General features: G+C 41.1%; 2 protein-coding genes across 2 annotated transcripts in view; one reads left to right on the plus strand and one right to left on the minus strand.

Annotated features, from left to right (window-relative positions):
• Positions 1 to 19,114, minus strand: part of fkbp5 (FKBP prolyl isomerase 5) — a 60,059-nt gene extending 40,945 nt beyond the window's left edge. Inside the window, exon 1 of the mRNA XM_062978428.1 lies at positions 18,999 to 19,114. The gene's annotated coding sequence lies outside the window, so the exon portion shown is untranslated. The remainder of the gene's footprint in view (positions 1 to 18,998) is intronic.
• A 3,192-nt stretch (positions 19,115 to 22,306) lies between these two features.
• Positions 22,307 to 27,092, plus strand: part of LOC100551564 (armadillo repeat-containing protein 12) — an 80,179-nt gene continuing 75,393 nt past the window's right edge. The window contains exon 1 of the mRNA XM_062978433.1: positions 22,307 to 22,489. The gene's annotated coding sequence lies outside the window, so the exon portion shown is untranslated. The remainder of the gene's footprint in view (positions 22,490 to 27,092) is intronic.

The following is a 27,092-nucleotide window of genomic DNA, read 5'->3' on the forward strand; positions in this document are numbered from 1 at the left end:
GATTATCCAATGCATTTTTGTAGTCAATGTTTTCAATATATCGTGATATTTTGGTGCTAAATTTGTAAATACAGTAATTACAACATAACATTACTGTGTATTGAACTACTTTTTCTGTCAAATTTGTTGTATAACATGTTTTAGTGCTTAATTTGTAAAATCATAACCTAATTTGATGTTTAATAGGCTTTTCCTTAATCCCTCCTTATTATCCAAGATATTTGCTTATCCAAGGTACTGCTGGCCCGCTTAGCTTGGACAAGTAATCTCTACTGTATTTGGGTCTATTTTCTTTATATATAGCTGTTAATTATTTTAAAAATACACACTTTTATATAAAAAGTGCAATGCACTTTCCCAACCTCCATAAGGACATGTATCTTCACAAGTTTGTTGTCTCTACAAGCATGCCCCTTTCCATACCTGGATCATGTTGGATCTGAGGTATGTGTCAAATACAGAGCAGCATGCCATTTTCAATATTTACTTTGTTAATAAAGTTACCACTACTGGAAGCTTCAGCAACAAAATAGTCCAAGATCAACACTGATTTGTTTCTTATATATTCCCTTACTCACGTATCTTCCATGCAATGTTGATACTAAATGTGCAAATTATTGTTACTAGCCAATTGTACTAGGTAGATTTTATTACTATACAATTCAATTAAAAATATATCCAAAGACCAGAAGATATACAACCACAAATCTGGCGGATGAATGGCACAAGCATTTTGCACTGTTTTAATTTTGTTTATTGTATATATGATACTATTTAAATGTTTTAACTGTTTTAATGTTATTTTATTGTATATTGGTGTATTGGCATTAATTGCCATTTTTGTAAGCCGCCCTGAGTCCCCTCGGGTGAGAAGGGCAGGGTAGAAATGATAGAAATAAATAAATAAATCTGGAACTACATCTGCTGGTATCTGTCGATCATAAATATTCACCATTAGAAGAAGTGTCGTCATTAAACTGACACATGATCTAATACTTCTTTGCTGAAGTAATTTTAAGAATAAAACAATATGCCAGATAAGAATAAGGTTGCCTAGTCACAGAAAAGCACATTAAGCTTTACATAGCAGTCTATCAAATCCCAATCTCTGCCCTGGAAAGTAATTATGTTTCTTCGTAGCAGGAAAACTATCAAACAAATTGATATGAATTTCACACGAAGGCTGCCACAGAACTCTGTAATATAAAAATTAAAGGTATGCTATAATGGACAGCTGGAGCCCCTGGTGGTGCAGCGGATTAAACCGCTGACCGAACTTGCTGACCGAAAGATTGTTAGTTCGAATCTGGGGAGTGGAGTGAGCTTTCACTGTTAGCCCCAGCTTCTGCTAACCTAGCAGTTCGAAAACATGCAAATGTAGTTAGCTCGATAGGTACAGCTTCGGGCGGGAAGGTAAGGGTACTTGATGCAATCATGCTGGCTACATGACCTTGGAGGTATCTACAGACAATGCCACCTCTTTGGCTTAGAAACAGAGATGAGCACCAACTCCCAGAGTTGGACATGACTAGGCTTAATGTCAGGGGAGAACCTTTACCTTTATAATGGATAGCTAATCCCCCCGCTCAAAATAATATTTACAAGGAATAACAAAGATGTAAAAAATTGAAACTAAAGCAAAAGTACAGAATACAGTACAACTGTAGCATCCACGGGGAATATGTTCCTGAACTTACTGAAGTAACAAGAAATATACCACAGAATCACCTAGTTGACATAGAAATGCTGATGTATTTTGTGGGATATAGATAGGTGAAAACGCAGATACTACTCATGCGAGTATAGGGGTCATACTGTATACAGGCTGTTTGAAAAAGAACTCCCTAGTTTTAATGTGTTTTAACTTAAAACTTGGGAGTTCATTTTCAAACACCCTGTATTATAACTTTCGAAATAATTTTTGAAGCTGCAGAAACTTTCACCATAACCATTTATAAATGGCAACCATTTTGAGTGTGGGAAATGGTAACATTATTTGTTCTTTTACTGTATCCCTGACGGGACTTGTCATTTTTTTTTCCAAAAAAAGGTTTTGATATTGAAAGCCTCTATGAAAAGTAAAACATACACACATACAACCTTCCATCAAGTTTTTCTTAACTTTTTATGTACTCTAATTCAAAAGAAAGGCTATAATATAAAAACCCTTGAAGCTATACTACTAAAAACACTTTTAAACCATGCAGTTAAAAAAAGATCATAGTTAAATTTAGAACTGATGGCTTACAATATACCAAGAGATACAATTCTGAAAATTCATCCTGCAATTTTCTCTCAATTTAATAAATGTATATAATTTTCCTGCTTGCTTCACACATAAAGACCAACAATCAACCAAAGATGGAACTCTGGAAATAGCCCAGGATCCAGGGCCTATTATACGTACACCTAAGAACTAGATCATGTTTTGTGGGATTACTCTTTAAAATTAGCATCTCTCAAACCATTTTTATGGACTACTTTTGGAGGTTCTGTCATTACTCAAGGCGGCTTACCAGGTGGCATAGCTAGCTGCTACCTGAGAAATAGAAGATGATCATCTGAAGAGCATGAGAGCAGTGATGTAGTCCTTTCCACTCCAGCAATAGATACAGGAAAATAATGAAAAACTGAGATCTGTGGTTCTACAAAATATACATTCAAAAAGGATAAACAAATCAATGAATCAGGAAGAGAATCCTGCCCCCTTATGTCAATTCACTGTCAGAATGCTGGCACAGAAGTGCAATGGAAAACACAAGGTAAATTATGGGAATGTGAAGGAACTGTCAGCTATTAATGGGTTTTGCCCAGTTACCAAGGGAAATTGGTTGATTACAGGAAGGAGGCAGACAGGCAGCTGGATGTGAATGGCATCAAGCGATAGGAAATGTCACCAAGATGCTACAATGCAGGTTGCATGTCTTATACAGGTTGCAGTCCTCACACTGGCTTCACATAGGTGTTTGTGCATGCTCCTGCACACATAGCAATAAATCTAAACAAATCACAGGAGCCAAAGAACTTATCTATATATATAAAAGTGATGGAATCGCGGCACCGAGCAAAACATCTAAACTACGGGGCCCCCAACCTCGAAATTGGACAACACAACCCATCATCCACGCCTCTAGGTTGATACAATAAAAAATCCCGTCAAAAACCTCCACGGGGCCTTAAAACCCCAGCCGTCAGCTTGGCTGGAAGGCCCCATGGTGGTCGGAGGAGGAGGAGGGGCCTCCACGCGGCGGGGCCGCGGAGTAAACATTGTCAGGCCGCAGTGGGGCCCCAGCAGGCATGGAACAACCCCTCCCCCCCCCCGCGCGAAGAGCCACTTCCATGCGCCACAGGCCGGAGGGAGTCCGCCCGCCCCCAAGAGCCACCTCTGCCTCCCGCCAGCCGGAGGGAGGCCGCGAGGCCCCAAGGTTTCTTCTTTTTTTTTTTTATGTTGAGGCCTACAGCGACGAAGGCGGGGGGGGGGGCTTCCAGAAAGCCCCCCCCCCCCCACGAAGAGCACCGCAGCCTCCTCCGTGCCCCGCAGGCCACGAGAGAGCCGGAGCCCGAACCTTCCCCCCCAAGAGCCACCTCCGCCTCCCGCCAGGCCGGAGGGAGGCCACAAGTCCCAAGGTTTCTTTTCTTTTAACTCTTTTCTTTTGGAGATAGACGCCTCAAGGGGTGGCCTCAAGACCGGGAAGCGCCCTGGCCCTAAGAAGGGAGGCCCCCAGGCCGCAATGTTTATTTGTTTTCTTTTTTTTAGATGGAGGCCTCCAGAGGCGGAGGCAGGTGTGGTTGCAAGGCCGGAAAGAGTCCCCCCCCCCCCGCCGTGTCCTAAAGGGTCCTAAACTCTCCCTCCCCTTTTCCCCTCTTCGGACGAGGGCCCTCCCTTCCCAGCCTCAGCTGCCTGGGCCTCTCTCTCTCTTCCACCTGCCTGTACTCTCAGGCAACAAATATAATATCTACAGAACAATATAATCTCTAAAATCAGGACATTACATCAAGAACAACACTCTGAAAATGAGAATTCCAGAAAGGAAACAACCAGGGCCAGCTAACACCTCCCAACAAAGGATTCCCCCAGGCAGGAAGCAACAATATAATCTCTAAAATCAGGACATTAAATAAAGGACAACACTCTGAAAATGGGAATTCCAGAAAGGAAACAACCAAGGCCAGCTAACACCTCCCAACAAACAATTCCCCCAGGCAGGAAGAAACCAGGCTTCCAAACAGCAAGGCTATTCACGGCTGTTCAACCTAACCAAGCAACATTTCCCCTTCATAGCACACCCTCAGGGTTTCAAGCCATGAGGCTACTCCGTCTCATTCAGCCTGCCCAAGAAAGGATGCCCCTATGTAGAAAGCAGTCAGTCTTTGAAACAGTGAGGCTATTCAGTACAATTCAAATTGGCTAAAAAACCATTTCCCTACAACACAAGTACCCAGCCTTCCAATCAGCAAACTTATTCCATTGTATTCCAGCTCACCAAACAAGGATTCACGTTAGGAGAAAACACCCAGACTTTAAGGCTGCAAGGCTATTCACTGCTATTCCACCTGGTCAACAAAGGATTCCCATCAGCCACAGCAACGCGTGGCTGGGCACAGCTAGTAACTTTATAAAGACGTACCGTGTTTATCATTTCTAAAACATTCTACTATCATTCATTTTAAAGATGAGCTTGAGATACAGGCATACAGCCAACAGTAATTCGTTAAATTAAACATATCCACCTCCCCAAAACAATTTTAATGTGTTACATATATATGGTTCTTCAAGGTTAAAAACCTCAATTAAGCACTGGGGAGAATGAACAATTTTATAGAAATTATTCTGGTACTCAATAAATTATTTATAAACAATTCATGCCACACTCCAGCAAGGAATATTTCATACATAAAACCGACTTTTAACCACACATGCAGAAAAATCTATATGGGGAAAACCTATTTAGTTCCAGCCATATTTACTAAGTTCTGTATTACATTTTATTCTGTTTTATTTTTTTATTTAGCACTCTAAGGTTCTACAAAATGTTGTAGAAATCTTGAGCAGCATAGACTCCTGTAGTCAAGTTGTGCATCGGAAGCATATGGGATGTGTGGAACTTCTGGAACATTGCTCAGCAATATCATTTAACTAAGATTTTCCACAACATATGAACAAGCAACTAACAGGAAAAGATTGTGCTCTCCCTTCTCCCTCCCAGTATATTGCAGTAAAAGCTAATCAAATGCTCACATGCACTGTGCACAGTTAGTGACTTGAAATATATGTGATGTTACTGAATTTTCAGGAGATTTTTGCATGATCAAAAGGTAAAGCATGAATCACTCCCCTGTATGCACATCAGCATGATTAATGCCTACGTCACATGACGCATGTGGATAGATAGACCTAAAATGGAATGGCTTCTGTTTTCAATGAGCTTCTATCTCACCATTCCTCTGATGGCTTCTGCCAATTCTGAGATGAGACATGGTTCCCCCATCTCAAATTATGCATTTGAAACAATGTAATAATATTGATGTCATTTTGTATAATAATTATGGTGAATCATTACTGTGCAATCTGTTAAGCTTTTATTTTCCTTTTAGATGTCTTAAGGTGTGCCAGTTCAATTTTGTATAACACTATTGGCAAAAAGTAAAAACATTTTTAAGTTTACAGTGGTAGACACCATATTCCTTTAAGGTTTAATGTTCTAAATATGGATATCTTTTATAGATCCAAGGGCCAATTTTTTGCCTCTATGATTTTTGTAGGAACTACACACATAAAGTAGTGTGTACTTTAAATGTAACATTAAATAACCAGCCTTCAAACCTATTCAAGCCTAGTGGTCCACCACTGGTTTTGAAAAGTGTTTTTTTATATACATTGAATCTGTAATCTATCTCAAAGGTGAAGTACTTCTCCAGGAAAGGAACTTCATCCTTTGAAAAAAAATATCTATTCTAATTATAGCAGTCTAAGTCAATTCAAAAGACCATAGTTTAGGAGTAGAATTTTTGAATTTTCTAAAATTTCTCTTTCATGATATCTTTTCTACAAGGACAGAGAAAATATCATTTTAGCATTATACTAGTAGTATCTGTGAACAATGCAATTATTTGCAGATGTTGTCACTATTACAGTCACAACATACTCCTTGCTTTCATTTGTTTCAGTTGTAAACTGACAGTTGCCACTGTCAGTATTGAATTGATCCATGGAAGGGCTGCTCTCCACTTTAATGAAAATGTAGAAGAATAAATACTACTATAATCCTATCCATATTAACTGAGCAACAATGCCTCCTTAAATTAATGTAACTTAATTTCGTAAAGGCATGCATAAGATAACTCTATGAAGTACATAAACCTAAGCCAATATTATTGCTCTCTGAAATATAATTCACATATTATTCCTGAGACAAAACAGGTGTGAGGAAATGATATGTGAAATGTGTCAAGAACACAATCTGTCAATGATAGTATCCAGCAGGTACCCATCAATGGACCTTGACTCATGTAATGATGTTATGGGTCTGTTCACTTGCGATTGGCATTTGAATTTAGAAACAAGGGTGCAAAAATGAATTTGCATGTGGGTGCACACTTTTAAGTCTCCTGATGATTATGGCAACCTCATCAATTTCGTAGGGTTTTCTTAGGCAAGGAATGATCAGAGGTGAATTGTCTATTTCTTCCTCTGATATATAGCCCACTGCACTTGGTATCCATTGGTGGTCTCCTGCAAATAAGACTGGCTAGAAAATATCCTAGCATTCTAATCAAGCTGCATCTTTTTGTCTGCTGGCAGTTAATCTCATGAGAAGTACTTGGAAAGCAGAGTCTGATGTTCCAGCCATACGACCTACTCATACGAAAAAGTGGGCCATGGAATACAGCAAAGAAGCAAGTCCCTCATTAAAAGCATAACATTTCCTGCAATAAAACCTAGAAGTGGAACACTAATCATCAACTCCCTCTTGGGCTGAGGCATGAACTGCACCAGATTTCCCTGGTTTGAAAGCAGCTGGTCTTTCCAGCTGCCAAAATATGAAGAAAAAACATGCTACAAATCGAGACTTGTAAAAATAGAAAGTCAATTTGAATGTGGAAGAGTTCTTTTGGGACAGATGAAGACTTTCAGAACTTGGAAAGCCATCAGAACATATGACTCATAGAAACTACCTTAATAATATTAAAGAAAGTCCATTACATGCTGCATTAAATAAAAATTCAATTACCATTTATTTAATTTGGTTGAGCAGCAGCAAATTATAAATTTAAACCTACATAGCTATAAGTACTATCAATCCATGATGATGATGTGATATTTCAGTTACTCTGCCCCCAAATTGTAGAGGGTATATGCTGGAAACAAGCCAGTAGCCAGGTAAGCAAATTTAACAAGATACTTACTGTATATGTTCCCTGTAACCAGTTCTGGTAAGCACTTGGGCTGTTACTTTTGGACTAGCACAAGTTTCTATACAGGTTTCAAAGGTTAATCCATGTAGAATGTTTTACAGTAATCCAAATGTGATATAATCAAGGCACAAATAATTATAGCCAAATCTGACACCTACAGGGATAGGTATAGAAAGTGTGCTACATTTAACTGTATAAACATACCAGTAACTCCCAAAGCCTTGGGCATCCAGAAACAGAGTTGGGCATCACCAGCATGTTAACCATTTCATAAGTTAGTATTCCTTAGGTCTAGAAATTGTAATCTTCTACATGCTTCTAAAAAACACATTAATATGGAATGCCACAGATCTAACTGAAGTACAAGAAACTCATGTTCTCACAAATGTATCTATTCTTCCAAGTTACAGATGGTAGTTTTTGTCTTTTCTTTTGGGTTTTTGGAAAATGCCCATAATTTTAGAAGGACTGATAATATAAAGTTGAGATACAAATCAACAAGGAGGCGAACAGTATTCCTACTAAGCAATCTTCAGCATCACTTCTGAACCTTTAGCATCACAAAAATGATCTGGAATAATGAAGAGGCGTAGACAAATCCAACTATTCTAAAAATACATTGAATTCTATGTTGCTGGAGGCTTTTGCAAACCTTATACTATCACCTCTCTATATTTGTTTGGGCAAGGGGTGCAAGAAAGTCAGAAAACTGAATAAAAGCCCACTATTTTTTCAACTGGGAGAACTTCTCTTTAGGAATCTCTAGATACTCCAGCATAAAACTATGGTCACTGTCTATGGAAGTCAACTACAGTAGCACTGGAAAACCAGAGATAAGAACATTTTAATCAAATCTGCAAATAAGCAAATCCATAAATGTCATACCAGCAAATGTAGAGGACCAACTGTCAATCAGTATAAAAACCACCATTACATTGATGCCAGATCTGATTGAAAATTCAAAATATTTACAAAACCAATAATGACATTATGTTCAATATTTCTCACATGTATAGTCTTGGGATAAAAAAAAACCCTGGAATTTGCTTGATGAAACCCTTAAACTCTCTGGGAGGGAATTCTGCATACCTCGTGAAACTACAAATCCCACAATTCCACAGGATAGAGCCATGACAGCTACAAAGGTGTTATCACCGCACATAATGAAAGAGATCTAAATGAAATGCATTAAAGAGGAAGACATTTGTTTCTTCTGGTTCAAAAAAGTGTTGCAATTAGTCACTTTGCATTACAAAAGTAGTTTGAAATGTACAGTATTCCCCTACCTGCATTTCCTGAATTTAGGAATGAAACATCAAAATCCAATATAAACTGATGATATTAAATGGCCTGTGATTGTACTAAATTAAACATATTTTACTATGACAACATTGTTGAGCTAACTTCCTTGATAACTGTTCTTTCCCTATGAATAGGACTTTTACTGAAACTGTGCTTATCATTCATTAAATAAACTTCTATCAACAGCAAACTGCAGCTCCAAGTTTTACAAATTCCAAATATTATCTCTGATTTTGTAATGTACTACAAAGGTTAAGTTAGCTAAGGTTTTCTTCCTTTTTTCTGTTTCCCTATTAGGTTTTATGAGCTTTACTAACAATTTGGAAGTTTAAACTGTCCTAGCTCCCCCAAGTGGCAGTATCCATTATTCAAAGATTTCTGGAGTACAAGATCAGCTTTATAAGCCTTTAAGTAGATCTGCTGGTTGTTACATTTTAACCAGTGTTTCTCACTGTTAATGCATCATCACAGATTGGGTATCAACTGTTCCTAGAAATAATGTAGCTCTGGGGGAGAAGAGTGACTGGGGGCATAATAGGAAATGAATTCCCACCTAGCCTTTTTTGTGTGCATTACAACACTTATTTGTCCTTACTCAAAGTATTTCTGCACTTAGTTGTTAGCACATTATTCAAATATATTTTGAAATCATAATATTATGCACATTTTAAACAAACATCACGTTGGTGTTATTAAGGCTGAAAATCATTTTCCTCCCACTGTCTCCCTCCCAATAACCCCCAGTACCCACTCTTCTTCTGCAAATCTATGACACTGCCATGCTGTGTTTACTCAGCAGCAAGCACTGCTGTATTCAGTGGCACCACAGTATGTGTACATGGAATTGCACCACTAACTCCATGAGGCCAAAGGGGCGGTAAAATACAAACTAAGAATCTTCTTCTCAAAATCTAAAATCTATGCTCTCCATTCCAGTTGTGAAGAGCTATGTGAAGTTGATATATGAACAGGATGGATGTTGATGGAGACCATTTTTTGCCACCCTTTTTCCTGATCTCACTTCAGGACAAGCAAGTAACTAGGAGAGGGATGTGTAAAATCATTTTGCTGAACAAATGCTCAGATATCTATATCAATAAAGCTGGCACTTATTAGATAGAACACTGTATTAACCTGAAATAGAAAATATATTTTCTGGTTTGACAGGATAATAAATATTCATGATATGATAACTAAGAAAATTGCAGAGCTTAATTTAGTTAAATAACATGGAATGAGAATGTGAAATCATACAGGAAGGATGGAAACCACAGTAATCAGGGGAAAGTTTTAAAAAAACCTGAATTGCTAGGATTTAAAGTGCTGTGAACACTTAGCAACATGTGCATAGGGGCTTTTCTCCACCTCCCAACAGAATTTCCAACCAGGTGGCTTGCAAAAAAACCCTAGAGGTAATATCTCACTGGATATAACTTAAACTGTATGTTAACTGATTCATGCAGTCATTTCAGGGTTGCTTTATAACTTATTACTCAGGTGAGCCCATTTTAATCATATATAGAATCATAGAATCATAGAATAGTAGAGTTGGAAGAGACCTCATGGGCCATCCAGTCCAACCCCCTGCCAAGAAGCAGGAAATCGCATTTAAAGCACCCCCGACATATGGCCATCCAGCCTCTGCTTAAAAGCCTCCAAAGAAGGAGCCTCCACCACAGTCTGGGGAAGAGAGTTCCACTGCCGAACAGCCCTCACAGTGAGGAAGTTCTTCCTAATGAATATTAAATTCATTTAAATATTAAAATAGATTTTGAATAACACACAAAACAGAGATGCAAAACCTCTTTGTACATTTGGAAATAAAATGTATGAAGTGACTATTCATACAGGATTTTGATAGATGTGTAAATGAGGGATTACTTATCTGGAGAGTTCTCTAGATAGGTAATTTCTCATTTTATTTCTTGGATGACTAAAGCAGAAATTAGAAGCTTGTGGCTCTGCAGATGTTCTTGGACTACAACTATCCTCATCCTTCATTATTGCCTATGCATACTACAGCTGATGAAAAGCCACAGGTTATTCACCCTTGTTCTAAATAAATCTATTCTAGATATAATATATAGGAAATTATAACTTTGTACTTTTATTTATTTATTTATTTATTTATTATTTACAGTATTTATATTCCCCCTTCTCACCCCGAAGGGGACTCAGGGCGGATCACATTATGTACATATAGGGCAAACATTCAATGCCCATAAACACATCGAACCGAGACAGAGACAACAGACAGACAGACGCAGAGGCAATTTAACCTTCTTTTACACAACTGTCACTATATTACTGTAAATCCCCATCCCCAAAATGTTCCCATACATCAAACTTTTTATTTCCAGATATTTATTTCCTTTCCTACCTATGTAAAACAAATTCCTGCACTGGGAAACACCAGAATGTTTAACTTTGTCCTAAAAATACTGACCCTCTTTCTAGAATTGACTTACTGTAATGACCAACATTTTGCTATTGATCAATCAATGACAACCCGTCCAAGCGAGAAAAAGCATCATTTGGAGGCATATAGATTAAATAGTTCAATGGAAACATTTCATTCAACATTGATGCACACTAAACCTTATACAACTACCCCCTCATATTAAAAGTGGCAGAACAGATGAAGAAAATCTCTGTCAATACTAACAGTAAATACATGAACAAGTTGTCTAAGCTTTCAACTCCCTTTCTGACTCATAGAAGACTTATGCAATCTTGTTATTAAAACTCACTTTGTTACATAGAATAAGGCTGATATTCATCAGCTCTACCATTTGATTTATTAATATTCTTCTATTAACTTGATTCCCAGGGATTACTGAGCCACCAGTGCTGAAACAGTGAGAAGAGCTGTTGCTTAGGAGCTCAGTTGAATACATTTATTAACTTCCATAAAGAGAAGAGCTTTTTAAATACATATACACACAATGTAAAAAAACAATTTGCCTTCTGTACTTGAAATCCAAAAGAAACATATAGGCCTAATTTTTCCATTTTATAGAGGGAAAATCAGAATTAGAATGATCACTTTCAATGTCAAATTGATCTAAACTATTCACAGATTCAGTTAGCTACCCATATATACTGTGTAAAAGTTGAAGGAGAAACCTCCGGCGTTCAAAAAGGCCAGAAGTGGAATTATTGTATAGAGTACAGGGATGCATCTTTTAGGACCTAAATTTTAGGTTTCCCAGGATGAACCAATCTTTCACACTTCACCAGTTGGCTCTTTATCTACAATAGTTAATATACAGTACTTCCATTGACCAGTGCATAAGTTGACCCAGATTTTGGGGGTCAATTTGTTGACTATATAGAGTATATAGGGGTATCTCCTTTACACATTCTCTCTAGCACTGAATATTAATTTAGTCAAATATATATATACTGGTCTAATAAAAAAAAACTTAAGACAAATAATAATATACTTAAGAGATATAAGCTTCCAATTAGGTGAATGTGTGATCACTTGGAAATTGACCACAGGCTCTAAAAACCAGTCCAATCAAATGGTACACAACATGAAATTGGTTGAAAGATTTTATAAACTTTGAAAAGAGCAGAACTTGAAGATATATGGGATAGTTAGTAATAGTGCCATACAGTGGTTCATTTCATACACTGGAAGAAGCCAGACTTCTAGGGATCCCTTGCTTATTGTGACTGAGCAATCATGCAGCACAAGCAGCCCAACCACTGCCAGGAGGATTAGCGAAACAAACCATGGAGTCTACCGGATACCATGCAGCTGTGGACAAGTATACATAGGGACCACCAAACGCAGCGCCCAAACAAGAGTCAAAGAACATGAAAGGCACTGCAGACTAATTAAACCAGAGAAATCAGCCATAGCAGAGCATTTGATGAACCAGCCTAGACACAGGATATTATTTGAGAACACAAAAATGCTCGACCATTCCAACAACTATCATGTCAGACTACACAGAGAAGCCATTGAATCCACAACCATGTGGACAACTTCAACAGAAAGGAAGAAACCATGAAAATGAACAAAATCTGGCTACCAGTATTACAAAACTCCAAAATCAAAACAGTTGATGGGAACCAACACTCTGACGGCTTGACTGAACAAAGGATGCCCCCAGGCAAGAGACAAAACATTTCCAATGCTAATTAGGGTGATTAACTGAAACATTAATGCTGGCTCCCAGTGACAAAGGACTCTTGCCACACCCTGGACTCTACACAGATATATATTCTTTCCTTTCCTTACTTAGTTTATCCATACCTCACAACCTCTGAGGATGCCTGCCATAGATGTGGGCGAAACGTCAGGAGAGAATACTTCTGGAACATGGCCACACAGCCCGAAAGACATACAACAACCCCATGGAATCTCAGTTTGTAAGAACATCTGGACCACTAGGTGGTGGAGCCAAGTAGCAGCATTCAAGAAATTTATTTGACTCTAAGAAGCATAATGCTAAAGTCAGTCTCTCAGTAGGATAAGAATTGTCCTGGGTACATCTACATGGTAGAATTAATGCAGTTTGACACCACATTAACTATTATGATTCAAAACTATTGAATCCTGGAATGTATAGTTAGGTGAAGCTCCAACACTCTGTCAGAGAAGGTTTAAAGACCTTGTAACACTGCAACTCTCATAATACCACAGCACTGAGCCATGGCAGTTAAAACGATGTCAAACTGCATTTATTCTACAGTGTAGGTGCCGTGGCATTATATAAAGCACAAAGGAGCTTTATAAAGCTGGAAAAATCCAAAAAAGATTACAGGAGAGTCTCACTTATCCAACATAAACAGGCCGGCAGAATGTTGGATAAGCGAATATGTTGGATAATAAGGAGGGATTAAGGAAAAGCCTATTAAACATCAAATTAGGTTATGATTTTACAAATTAAGCACAAAACATCATGTTATACAACAAATTGGACAGAAAAAGTAGTTCAATACGCAGTAATGTTATGTAGTAATTACTGTATTTACGAATTTAGCACCAAAATATCACAATATATTGAAAACATTGACTACAAAAATGTGTTGGATAATCCAGAACGTTGGATAGTTCAATACGCAGTAATGTTATGTAGTAATTACTGTATTTACGAATTTAGCACCAAAATATCACGATATATTGAAAACATTGACTACAAAAATGTGTTGGATAATCCAGAACGTTGGATAAGCCAGACTCTACTGTATTTGAAGACTCTCTGAATTTAATAGGAATCTTAATACCATATACAGATGTGTAGAGGATTCCCGCCCTGGCATATTTACTTTGAAATATTAACTCAATATTTGGAAAGAATACACACATATATTCATAAAATCACAAAATGATTAAGGAACTGCCCTACACATCATCATTCAGATCTCAGTAATATTATAGATACACATCTGAATCCCATGTGAGAGAGCTCCTAAGCAAATAGGGAAGCACTGGGCGGGGAACCAAAAATGGCAGACATATTGTGCTCTTTGGGGGCTGCCTCAAAGAAACACAAAATCAAGGCTACCACATTTCCAGTTCCAAAAGAGCAACCTCAATGTTGTTGTTAGACCAGTGATTCCCAAAGTGGGCGCTACCACCCCCCGGATGATGCTGGAGTGATCCAGGGGGGTGGTGATGGCACCTATTAGGACATGGGGGCGGGGCCAGAGGAGGGCCGGGGCCTCTTCCCAAGAGCCCGAGACAGGGCTGAGCCTCTATACCTCTCCTGAGAGGTCCTTTAGGACTAAAGGGTGGGGTATATATACCGGTACCTCACAACCTCTGAAGATGCCTGCCATAGATGTGGGCGAAACATCAAGAGAGAATGCTTCTGGAACATGGCCATACAGCCTAGAAAACACACAACAACCCTGTAATTCCAGCCATGAAAGCCTTTGACAATACTAATATTTCAATTCAGGGGCATTCTAAGGATGTATGATAATTCCTATGGCACTTTTTGTTCAAATTAATTAATATGGCTTATCGGAAGTCTCTCTGAAAAGATGTTTCAAAGAAGGATTCATAGGAAGTTGCATTCCAATGTAGATTTTAAAAAGTCACATTAACAATGCAGTTATAAACCCTTAGTAACCAACGTTATCAGTACACCTGCTGGTTTTATAGTACAGCCAACAAATGAATGATGAGAATCAAAATAAATAAATACATAGAAAGAGCAAGAACCTAGCTGCGATAAAGCATACTTCTAGCAATGTGCCATTTTTGTGACCAATAAAGTCCACAGGGTTTTTTTTCACATTTAAGGCACAATTCAGTGGGAATTTCTTCTGTGTACGTCCCAGGAAAATAAATAAGAGCTGTGCAAGAACACTAATGTGTTCTCAACAATCATACCACACCGCCTTCTACAGAATGCTCTCTTCTTGGTAATGATTTTAGTAGGGCTTCAGCAGGAAATCTTTCCAATGGATTAAGAGATTCCTCTTTTTCTAAGGAGATTCCAGTAACTTTTGGCAAAGTGTATAATATCCAGAAAGTATGTGTGTATGTGCCCCCCCTTGCAAAACATAAAACACTGTTATCACACAACTTCTGTAGACTACTTTTGTCCTACTTTGATGAACAATAAATGTAAACTTTATACATTATGTGTGGAAAGTGCCCCTAGATGTATATTACAGCTTCGTTAACAGGAGTTTTTAAAATAAAGATAGAGCTTGACATTTCAATTTTTGGTATCTTTCCATTAAGTATAAAAGGACAATAGAGCCCACATACCCTAGAGCAGAGTTGTGTGTCGCATTAACACAATGGGAAACTTCTGAGTCGATGTGAAATAAGCAATAAATCATATATATACAAATATATAAATAAAAGCTTTTATGACATATGGTTTCCGAATACATTTCATTATTACAATTTATGTAAAAAAGGTAAAGGTTTTCCCCTGACAATAAGTCCAATCATGACCGACTCTGGGGGTTGGCGCTCATCTCCATTTCTAAGCCAAAGAGCCGGCGTTGTCCGTAGACACCTCCAAGGTCATGTGGCCGGCATGACTGCATGGAGCGCTGTTACCTTCCCGCCTGAGCGGTACCTATTGATCTACTCACATTGGCATGTTTTTGAACTGCTAGGTTGGTAGGAGCTGGGGCTAACAGCTGGCGCTCTTTCCGCTCCCGGGATTTGAACCTGGCACCTGTATCTGTATATCTTATAAGGGGTTGGTTTAACCTCCGGTTTACTTGTAAAACTGAATTACTGTGTTTCAAAATAATGTGTGTCTAAAAACTGTCTCCAACATGAAGGGCCTGGAGAGCCCTGCCCTAAAGGGTTCCAGATTCTGGATGATCTTAGAAGCTAAGCTGGGCCAGCAATGGTTAGTACTTGGATAGGAGGCTGCAAATGTAGGCTACATTTCAGAGGAAAGACTGTGAAAAGTATCCCTTGGGGAAGAAAATCCTATGAAATTGTTGGGATTACCAAAAATCTACAGAGTAACTATATTAATTGTTCTGTCCCTGAGTTACAAACATCCAACTTACAAAAGACACCTAGTTAAGAACAGAGGTGAGACAACAGGAAGTGAGAGAAATCTACCCTTGAAAGGGAAAATTACTCCTGGAAGAGTTATCCTGGGGGAAAGGAGTCTCCATCAAAGCGTTATCACCAATCCCTGTTTCTACGAGAAGCCAAAATTTTCACTTTAAAATGTATCTGTGTGTTGTCAAAAGCTTTCACGGCCAGAATCACTGGGTTGCTGTGAGTTTTCCAGGATGTATGGCCATGTTCCAGAAGCATTGAAGAATATCCATTGAAATCCACAAGCATGTGGACAATTTCAACAGAAAGGAAGAAACCATGAAAATGAACAAAATCTGTCTACGACTATTTTAAAAAAACTCTAAAATCAGGACAGTAAATAAAGAACAACACTCTGAATTCCACATAAGAAACAAATCAGGGCTAGTTATCACCTCCCAACAAAGGATTCCCCCAGGCAGGAAACAGCCAGGCTTTGAAGCAGAAAGGCTATTCAATGCTAAACAAGGTGGCCAATTGAAACATTCACATTTGCCTCAGGCAGACAAGAATTCTTTCTCCCACCCTGAATATTCCACAAATATATAAACCCCACTTGCCTAGTTTTCAACAGACCTCACAACCTCTGAGGATGCCTGCCATAGATGTGGGTGAAACGTCAGGAGAGAATGCTTCTGGAACATGGGCATATAGCCCAGAAAACTCACAGGAACCCAGTGATTCCAGTCATGAAAGCCTTCCACAACACATAGAAATATTACAGTGACCTACAAACTACAAAAGATGTTCTGCTTGGGAAGTCTAAAAACCCATTGCTTCAGCTGAGGGTGGGTTTGAATGGGGAAAATAAAATGCCTCTTTTCCTCATATAAACAAACCAACTTCGGGTTGCTATCTTTTCAATTTCCTGACAATAGGAAGAGGAAAAATGGGGGGGGGGGGGGGGAGAGGAGAGAAAGTAATAAGAGATCTGAAATCCTGTAAAAAAAAAAAAAAGGGGGGGGGGGGAGAAAAGCCTGTCATTGTGTTGTCAAAGGCTTCACTGGGCTGCTGTAAGGTTTCCGGGCTGTATGGCCATGTTCCAGAAGCATTCTCTCCTGAAATTTGCCCACATCTATGGCAGTCATCCTCAGAGGTTGTGAGGTCTGTTGGAAACTAGGAAAGTGGACTTTATATATCTGTGAAATGCCCGGGATCAGAGAAAGAACTCTTGTCTGCTGGAGGCAAGTGTGAATTCTACAATTAATCACCTTGATTAACACTGAAAAGCCTTGCAGCTTCAAAGCCTGGCTGAGTCCTGCCTGGGGGAATGCTTTGTTGGGAGATGTTGAAAATGAACAAAACCTGGCTACCAGTATTTTTTAAAAAAACAACAAAAAACCCTCTAAAACCAGAACAACACTCTGAAAACAGGGGAATTCCAGACAAGAAACAATCAGGGCCAGCTAAAAGTCAGCAGTGGCACTCTCTGCCCCGGAGTGTGGTGGAGGCTCCTTCTTTGGAGATTTTTAAGCAAAAGCTGGATGGTCATATATCGGGGGGGGGGGGGGTGCTCTGAATGCAATTTTCCTGCTTCTTGGCAGGGGGTTGGGCTGGATGGCCCATGAGGTCTCTTGCAATTCTATGATTCTAACATCTCCCAACAAAGGATTCCCCCAGGCAGGAATCAGCCAGGCCTTGAAGCTGCAAGGCTATTCAAATGCTGCTTCCTTCCTGGGGGGAATCCTTTGTTGGGAGGTGTTTTAACTGGCCCCGAGTGTTTACACCTCCCTAATTGTTAACACCTCCCAACAAAGGAACGCCCCCAGGCAGGAATCAGCCAGGATTTAAGCTGCAAGGCTATTCAATGCTGCTCCCTGCCTCGGGGGGGAATCCTTTGTTGGGAGGTGTTTTAACTGGCCCTGTTTACACCCCCCCCCAAAAATGGATTCACCCAGCAGGAATCAGCCAGGCCTTGAAGCTGCAAGGTTATTCAAATGCTGCTTCCTGCCTGAGGGAATCCTTTGTTAGGAGGTGTTTTAACTGACCCTGATTGTTAACACCTATCAACAAAGGAACCCCACAGGCAGGAATCAGCCAGGCTTTGAAGCTGCAAGGCTATTCAATGCTAATCAAGCTGGCCAATTGCTACATTCACACTTGAATCACGCAGACGAGAGTCCTTATGTCCCACAGATATACAGTAGGATAAACCTCCCTTGCCTAGTTTCCAACAGACCTCACAAGCTCTGCCATGGATGTGGGGGGCGAAACGTCAGGAGAGAGTGCTTCTGGAAGGTGGCCACACAGCCCGTGAAACTCACAGCAACCCACAAGCCTGTTATTCTTCCACCTCCTCCTTACATAATGAAGATGAGGCGCCGAGAGGGGAGAGAGAGGAAGAAAGGGCGGCTCATCACAACATCATTAACTTTTCCCCTCCGTAGTAAACGTGGAGTTTGTAAAATGGTAAGAACAGAAAACAACACATACAAAGCGAGGAGGGGGGAGAAGCAGAGATGGAGCTGTCTATCCCCAAGGCATGGGCGAACTTGGGCCTTCCCTTCCAGGTGTTTTGGGCTCCGACTCTCGCCGTTCCTCACAGCCTCAGGCCCCTTCCTTTTCCCCCTCAGCCGCTTAAGCGGCTGAGGGGGGAAAGGAAAGGGCCTGAGGCTGTGAGGAACGGCGGGAGTCGAAGCCCAAAACACCTGGAAAGGAAGGCCCAAGTTCGCCCATGCCTGGTGTCACATTTCCCCCTCAGTTTCTGCCTCTTTCCCAGCCAATGGCCCACTGGTACCTGCTTCTCTCCCCGCCGCTCTTCCCTCGGTGGCTCCTGACGAGAATGACACCAGCTACCGGCGCTGGCCGAGAGTCCCCTTCTTGGGTGAAGCCCCGCCTCGTGCTCCCATTGGCCCCCGCCCTTGTCCGTCCGGAACCGCTTCTCTCGATTGGTCGCTTCTCCTTATATATGTGTGTATTGGGTACATGGTACCGCCTTCTCTGTTCACAATCCGCCGCCTCAGGGAGAGGGTCCGAACTTGTCTCTCTCCAGTGGCAAAAGAGAGAGTGGGAATAACTCGCGTGTAACTAAATAACTCGGCTCAAAAAATTAAGACACGTGTCCTCCAGTACGCCTCACGTCCTCTTGTTCATTCCTTAAGCATCCTTAAGCCGCCTGGAGCCCCCCCCCCCCCCCCGCCCCGGGGTAGATAAAGGCGGGATATAAATATGGTAAATAAATAAATTTTATTCAGGGCGAATCACTTAATTGGGTGGTTGTGCATTTTTTCCGGGCTTTATGGCCATGTTCCAGAAGCATTCTCTCCTGACGTTTCGCCCACATCCATGGATGTGGGCGAAACGTCAGGAGAGAATGCTTCTGGAACATGGCCACACAGCCCGGAAAAATGCACAACCACCGAGTGATCCCGGCCATGAAAGCCTTCGACCATTACTTAATTACTTCACAATCTCTACGGATGTCTACCATAGATGCAGGTGAAACGTCAGGAGAGAATGCTTCTGGAACATGGCCACACAGCCCGGAAAAATGCACAACCACCGAGTGATTCCGGCCAAGAAAGCCTTCGACCATTACTTAATTACTTCACAATCTCTGAGGATGCCTGCCATAGATGCAGGCGAAACGTCAGGAGAGAATGCTTCTGGAACATGGCCACACAGCCCGGAAAAATGCACAACTACCGAGTGATTCCGGCCATGAAAGCCTTCGACCATTACTTAATTACTTCACAATCTCTGAGGATGCCTACCATAAATGCAGGCGAAACGTCAGGAGAGAATGCTTCTGGGACATGGCCATACAGGCCGGAAAAAGCACAACCACTCAGTAAGTGATTCCGGCCATGAAAGCCTTCGGCAATGCTAATTAATCATAATTAACCCACTTAACTAATCAGCCTCTCCCTCCGCCCTCTTCAATATTTGCTTGTTTGGGTTGCGTCTTTACGCTGTAGAATTAACGCAGTTCGGCACCGCTTTAACTGCTGTGGCTCAATGCTATGGAATCATGGAAGATGTAGTTATCTACAAGGTCTTTAGTCTTCGTGATGGTGCCTCACCAAGCGACACATCCCAGGGTTCCATAGCAATTAAAGTGGAGTCAAACCGCGTTAATTCTACAGTGTAGACGCACCCTCAGAGGAGGAGAGCAACGGAACAGAAACAAGATCGCCCCGTTGCTGGCCGCTTTGATCCGCCTTTGTAACATGACCGCCTTTCCAACTTTTGACAATACTGAACTGCTGTGAGATTATTGGACTGTATGGCCATGTTCCAGAAGCATTCTCTCCTGACGTTTCGCCCACATCTATGGCAGGTATCCTCAAAGGTTGTGAAGTCTGTTGGAAACTATATCTGTGGAAGGTCCAGGATGGGAGAAAGAACTCTTGTCTGTTTGAGGATGTTGCAATTGGCCAGCTTGATTAGCATGGAATGGTCTTGCAGCTTCAAAGCCTGGCTGTTTCCTGCCTGGGGGAATCCTTTGATGGGAGGTGCTAACTGGCCCTGATTCCAGACAAGAAATAACCAGGTCCAGCTAACACTTCCCAACAAAGGATTCCCCCAGGCAGTAAGCAGCTAGACCTTGAAGCTGAAAGGCTTTTCAATGCCAATCAAGGTGGCCAATTGCAACATTCACACTTGCCTCAAACAGACAAGAGCACTTTCTCCCACCCCGAACATTCCACAGATATATAAGCTCCACTTGACTACTTTCCAACATAGCTCACAACCTCTGAGGATGCTTGCCATAGATGCGGGCAAAACGTCAGGAGAGAATGCTTCTGGAACATGGCCATACAGCTCAGAAAAATCACAGCAACCCAGTGATTCCGGCCATGAAAACCTTCAACAACAGATAGATAGATAGATAGATAGATAGATAGATAGATAGATAGATAGATAGATAGATAGATAGATAGATAGATAGATAGATAGATAGATAGATAGATAGATAAAAGGATGCAGTGAAGGAAAACAAAAACTCGGGACTGGATGTTGCCCCCTTTGTTTACAACTCACGCCTTTGCAGGCCATGTAGGCGAGTCACACTCTCTCGGCCTCAGGAAATCCCAGGATAAGAGCACTTTAGGTTCGCCGATGTGAAGGCGGACAGCAACAGCAACAACAAAAGCGACGGGTGTTTAAAAGCCAACTTCTTTCAATGACAGTGAAGATAAAAGAATGCCTCTCTTCTCCTAACCTGAATGACCAACAATGGTAGAAAGCGGGATGATTCTCATGGAGCATCTACGCGGTAGAATTAACGCACTTTGATACCACTTTACTGAGTGATATGGAATACTATAGGGACCCCCGTGGCGAAGTGTGTAAAAGCGGTGAGCTGCTGAACTTGCAGACCGAAAGGTGCCCGGTTCAAATCCCGGGAGCGGAGTGAGCGCCCAGCTTCTGTCAACCTAGCAGTTCGAAAACATGCCAATGTGAGTAGATCAATAGGTACCGCTCCGGCGGGAAGGTAACGGCGCTCCATGCAGTTATGCCAGCCACATGACCTTGGAGGTGTCTACGGACAACGCCTGCTCTTCGGCTTAGAAATGGAGATGAGCACCAACCCCCAGAGTCAGACATGACTGGACTTAACGTCAGGGGAAACCTTTACCTTTTATGGAATACTGGGAGTTTGGTGAGGCACCAGTAGAGAAGGCTAAAGACCTTGCAAAACTACATCTCATAGCATTGAGCCATGACAATTAACTGCGTGCAGTGCTATAAAGTCAACATGGATGGAAGCAGATTGAGGGTGCATCTACTCCAGGCATGAGCAAACGTCGGCCCTCCAGGTGTTTTGGACTGCAACTCCCACAATTCCTAACAGCCTACCGGCTGTTAGGAATTGTGGGAATTGCAGTCCAAAACACCTGGAGGGCCGAAGTTTGCCCATGCCTGATCTAAACTGTAAAATGAATGCAGTTTGACACCACTGTAATCGCACTGTTTTCACCTCACCTTTCTCCCGATTGCTACAAGGGCCCCAGGGCTGCCTCCCTCTCCTTCTCGGCGTGGATTGCGCCCCAAGTGTTTATGTTTTCTTTGTTTTTCCGGGAAGGTCCGCCGTGTGTTACGAAACCTTGATCTTTCTCTCCCTCTCGGCCAAGACTCAGCCGCGCGGCTCCGGTGTTTACACGCACAAAGGCAGCAAAGCGAAGGGGAACCGGAGAGGTCATCTAGAAGGGGCCCTTATCCCCCCCGGAAAGGATTACTACACTGTCATCTTCTGAGGAAGCTGTGGTGGAAGAGCCTAGAAAGGTGAGCAGGAGTCGTGGATCTTGCCTTGGGGGCATCTACACCCTAGAATGAATGCAGTTTGACACTACTTACCCTGCCATGGCTCAATGTTATGGAATCAGGGGATCTGTCGTTTAGGGAATCATGGGAGTTGTAGTTTTACAAGGTCTTTTGTTTTCTTTTCCAAAGAGTGGTGCCTCACCAAACTCTGACTCCCATGATTCCCTAGCATTGAGCCATGGCAGTGAAAGTGGTGTCAAAACTGCAGTGTAGGTGCCTTCATGGAATCATGGGAGTTGCAGTTTTACAAGGTCTTTTATTTTCTTTTCCAAAGAGCGGTGCCTTACCAAACTCTGACTCCCAGGATTCCATAGTATTGAGCTATGGCAGTGAAAGTGGTGTCAAAACTGCGGTGTAGGTGCCTTCATGGAATCATGAGATTTGCAGTTTTACAAGGCCTTTAGTTTTCTTTTCCAGTGAAAGTGGTGTCTAACTGCATTCAATTCTCCAGTGTAGATTCACCCCTAGAAACTTTCTTCTACTTTTAGCCCACACATTTATCCACAGGTGCATCCACATTGTAGAATTAATCCAGTTTGACACCACTTTTAGTGTCATGGCTCAATGCTATGGAATCCTGGGAGTGGTTGTTTGGTGACAGAAAGGCTAAAGACCTTACTTATTTATTTATGTATTTACCGTGTTTATATCCCATGTTTCTCTACCCCACGGAAGACTCAAGGCGGCTTACAGATGGCACTTGCATAGTACCTTGGACATAAAAACATAAACTTGAAGTAAAATTAAATTAAAATTAAATACATACATGAAAACAGAATTAAAATACATTCCAATGTTAAGACCCATCATCCAAAAGCAAGGTCTAAGGCTGATCCATAATCAATTGCACAATTTCCAAGTCAACTTTGGAATCATGACTCCCAGGATGCCATAGCATTGGGCCATGGCAGTGAAAATTGTGTCAAAGCTGCAGTATAGATGCCTTTATGGAAACATGGGAGTTGTAGTTTTACAAGGTCTTAGTTTTCTTTTCCAGAGAGTGGTGCCTCACCAAGCTCGGACTCCCAGGATTCCGTACCATTGATCCACAGCAGTAAACATGGTGTCAAAACTATGGTGTAAATGCCTTCATGGAATCATGGGAGTTGTAGTTTTACAAGGTCTTTAGTTTTCTTTCCCAAAGAGCGGTATCTCACCAAACTCCGACTCCCATGATTCCGTACCATTGATAATGGTGCCAAACTGGATTAATTCTACAGTGCAGATGCACCGAGAGACTTTCCTCCTGCTTTTGACCCATACATGTATCTATATATTGAAGAAATTTAAGGGTTTTTTTTTAAACAACACCACCTTTCCCTTCCATCAGATGTTAGCTCTGTGTGGCAATCCATACCACCCCCTGACCACCCAAAAGACACCCCATCTGAACAACAAAACAAGGCTCTGTCCTTAGCATTTGGGGATAATTGCCTTTGCACATCTTGTAGGTCACTTAGGACAAAATAAGACAAGGGGTAAGGATGGAGTTAAATGCTCACTGGACGCTGATTTTCCTGGGTTTTGTGGGGTTAATACTAGACTGGCAGCATTATCTGAACACATCATTCTTTCCTATTTTGCCTCCTCGGCATGTATGTGTGCACGATGGAGATATATATCCTAAGGAAACAAGCTAGGAAAGAATGATGTGTTCAGAGATATTACCGGTATATGTTACTGTGGGGAGGGGGGGAAGCTGTGGAAGTCAAAGGATAGAAACCAGTAACCCATGTAGTGGTGGAAATAATTTCCTACATTCATCATTCTTTGATTGGTTTGTCAGTCGATTGTACATGCATACGTTTCCATATGATGAAAGGAAACATTATTAGAGAGGATGCATGAATAGGTGGCATTCAGCCTTCTTTGACCTGGTCTCTTATATATGTTTTGAACAACAAGTCCTTTCATTCTTGTTAGCCATGATGGCATGAGCAGATGGGAGGTGCAGTTCATGGCATGCATAGGCTGCAACGGGCATCGTTTTAGAAGAGATACTCCATTCTGAGGAAGAAAGACGTGATGGTCAAGGGAAAAAAGTATAAGGCATATCGTACACTTCAAGTCAACATTGCCATGCAGCTAAAAAAGCTAATGTGATTCTAAGCTGCATCAATAGGGATATAGTATCTAGAGCTGTGGTTCTCAACCTGTGAGTTCCCAGGTATTTTGGCAGACAACTCCCAGACATCTCAGCCAGTATACCAGCTGTTAGGATTTCTGGGAGTTGAAGGCCAAAAACATCTGGGGACCCCAGGTTGAGAACCACTGATCTAGAGGGAAGTCATAGTCCTACTTTATTCTGTTTTGGTCAAAGCTCACCTGGAATACTGTGTCAAGCTCTAGGCACCATAATTCATGAAGGAGATTGATAAGCGAGAACATGTCTGGAGAAGGGTGACCAAATGATCAAAGATTTTGAAGCCAAGCCCTATGAGGGAGCTGGGATGTTTCACTTGGAGAAAAGAAGGCTAAAAGATGATATTATAGCCATGTTTTTACCTATTTGAAAAGGTGTTGTGTTGAAGATGAAGCTGGCCTTTTTTCTACTGCTCTGGAGACCAAAAAATGTCTGAACGTATCTCCCCCTATGAATCACCTTGGAGTTTAAGATTGTCTGGGGAGGCCCTGCTCTTGACCCCACCTTCTTTGCAAGCACGACTGGTGGGGACGAGGGACAGGGCCTTCTCAGTGGTGCCCCCGCCTGTGCAACTCCCTCCCTAGCGATTTTAGGTCAGCCTGCTCCCTCCTAGCCTTTAGAAAGAGAATAAAAACTTGTTTCTGGGAGCAGGCCTTTGATAAATAGTGCAGTGCAATAATTTCACCTGGCAATCGTGCAATGGATTATGGAACAGCTGTAGACTTTGTCTTCGGATGAAGTGTGTTATATTGGAATGTATTTTAATTATGTTATTACTGTATGTCTGTCTCAATTTTAATAATTTATTTTATGTTTATGTTTTATGTCCAAGGCACTGCACAAGTGCCATTTGAGTCCCCTCGGGGTAGAGAAAGGCGGGATATAAATATGGTAAATAAATAAACAAACAAACAAATAAAAATGGAGTAATGGATTCAAACTGCAGGACACTCCACCTAAATATTAGGCAGAACTTCCTGACAGTAAGGGCTGTCTGACAGTGGAATATGCTACCATGGAGTATGGTGAAGTCTCCTTCTCTGGAGGTTTTCAAGCAGAGATTGGATGGGCATCTATTGGGAGTGCTTGATTGTAGGTTCCTGCAGAGCAGGAGGTTGGACCTCAAGGGTTTCTTACGATTCTAGGATTCTAGAATTTCCTAACAAGTATTAACCAGGTTTGACTCTGTTTAGCATGCCAAATCAGACAGGATCTAGTGCCATTAGGATATTTAGGTGTTCAACAGATATGGGGTGCAAAGTTGAATTAGAAGAGAATTCAGTTGGCTCTTCTCAAAAATGTCTAGCAGAGAAAATAGCCTATTCTACTATGGCATCTACTAGCTCCCTTTCCCCTTAGAATTTGTTTGTGTGGCACACTCACCTGTTTTAAATTGAATCAATTCAAAATCAAATAATAGATTATGATTTGTAAAGTCGCATATGCTCAAATCTATCCTCTCTGAAGGTCCCTATCTCTTTGTATGAGCCTACTTGGGTCCTCTGGGTGCCTCTACACTGTAGAATTAACACAGATTGACACCAGTTTAACTGACATGGCTCCATGCTATGGAATTATGATTGTTTGCAGTTTACAAGATTGTTAGTCTTCTCTGCCAAAGAGTTCTGGTGCCTCACCAAACAACAAATCCCAGGATTCCATAGCATCAAGTCCTGGTAGTTAATATGGTGTCAAACTGCAGGAATACTGTACTACAGTGTGGATGCATGCCCAGATCCTCCAGGGAGACCCATTACTTGGTCCCACCCCTTTCTCAAGTTTGTTTGATATGGGAGCAAAGGAGAACGGTTTCTTGGTGGCTGCTACTCAGTTCCTTCCTTATTACCACTTCATCAGCAAATAAAAACTTTTCTGTGGTCACAAGCTTTCCAGATATTGACTGAGAAGTCTCCAAATTTTCTATGATGTGTTGTTTTTCTGTTTTTTATCTTTTATTTTTAATTGATTTCTTTGAAATGGGTTTAATTGCATTTTAATAATAAATTGATGCACACACACACACATATCCTCTTTTTGTAACTGTATTTGTTTTGCCTTTTGTAAGCTGCTTTGCCTCCCAATTGTCACGACCCAGGCTGCAGAGCACCAATAACCATACACAGAGGCCAGAATCTATCTAATATCTTTATTAAGGGAATATATAAAGTTAATAAAAGCAAGTATAGGAAATAGTTCAGAAGTAGACCTTTCAGGGAAGGTCAAAATTAGTCCAAAGAAACAATGTCCAATATGAAATATTAAGGTCCAAAGTTGTAATCCAATAACCGAAACACTCACTTTGCCAAGCAAAGTGAGGGGAGATGACAAGGTCCTTTAGTCCATGAAACTTGAGCAAGGCTAGGAAGTAACTTGATTCTTGGAACACAAGGCTTGAAACAAGGCGACAAGAAACGAGGAGCA

The sequence above is a fragment of the Anolis carolinensis genome, chromosome 4, assembly GCF_035594765.1.
Source record: "Anolis carolinensis isolate JA03-04 chromosome 4, rAnoCar3.1.pri, whole genome shotgun sequence".
Classification (NCBI taxonomy): Eukaryota; Metazoa; Chordata; class Lepidosauria; order Squamata; family Dactyloidae; genus Anolis; species Anolis carolinensis.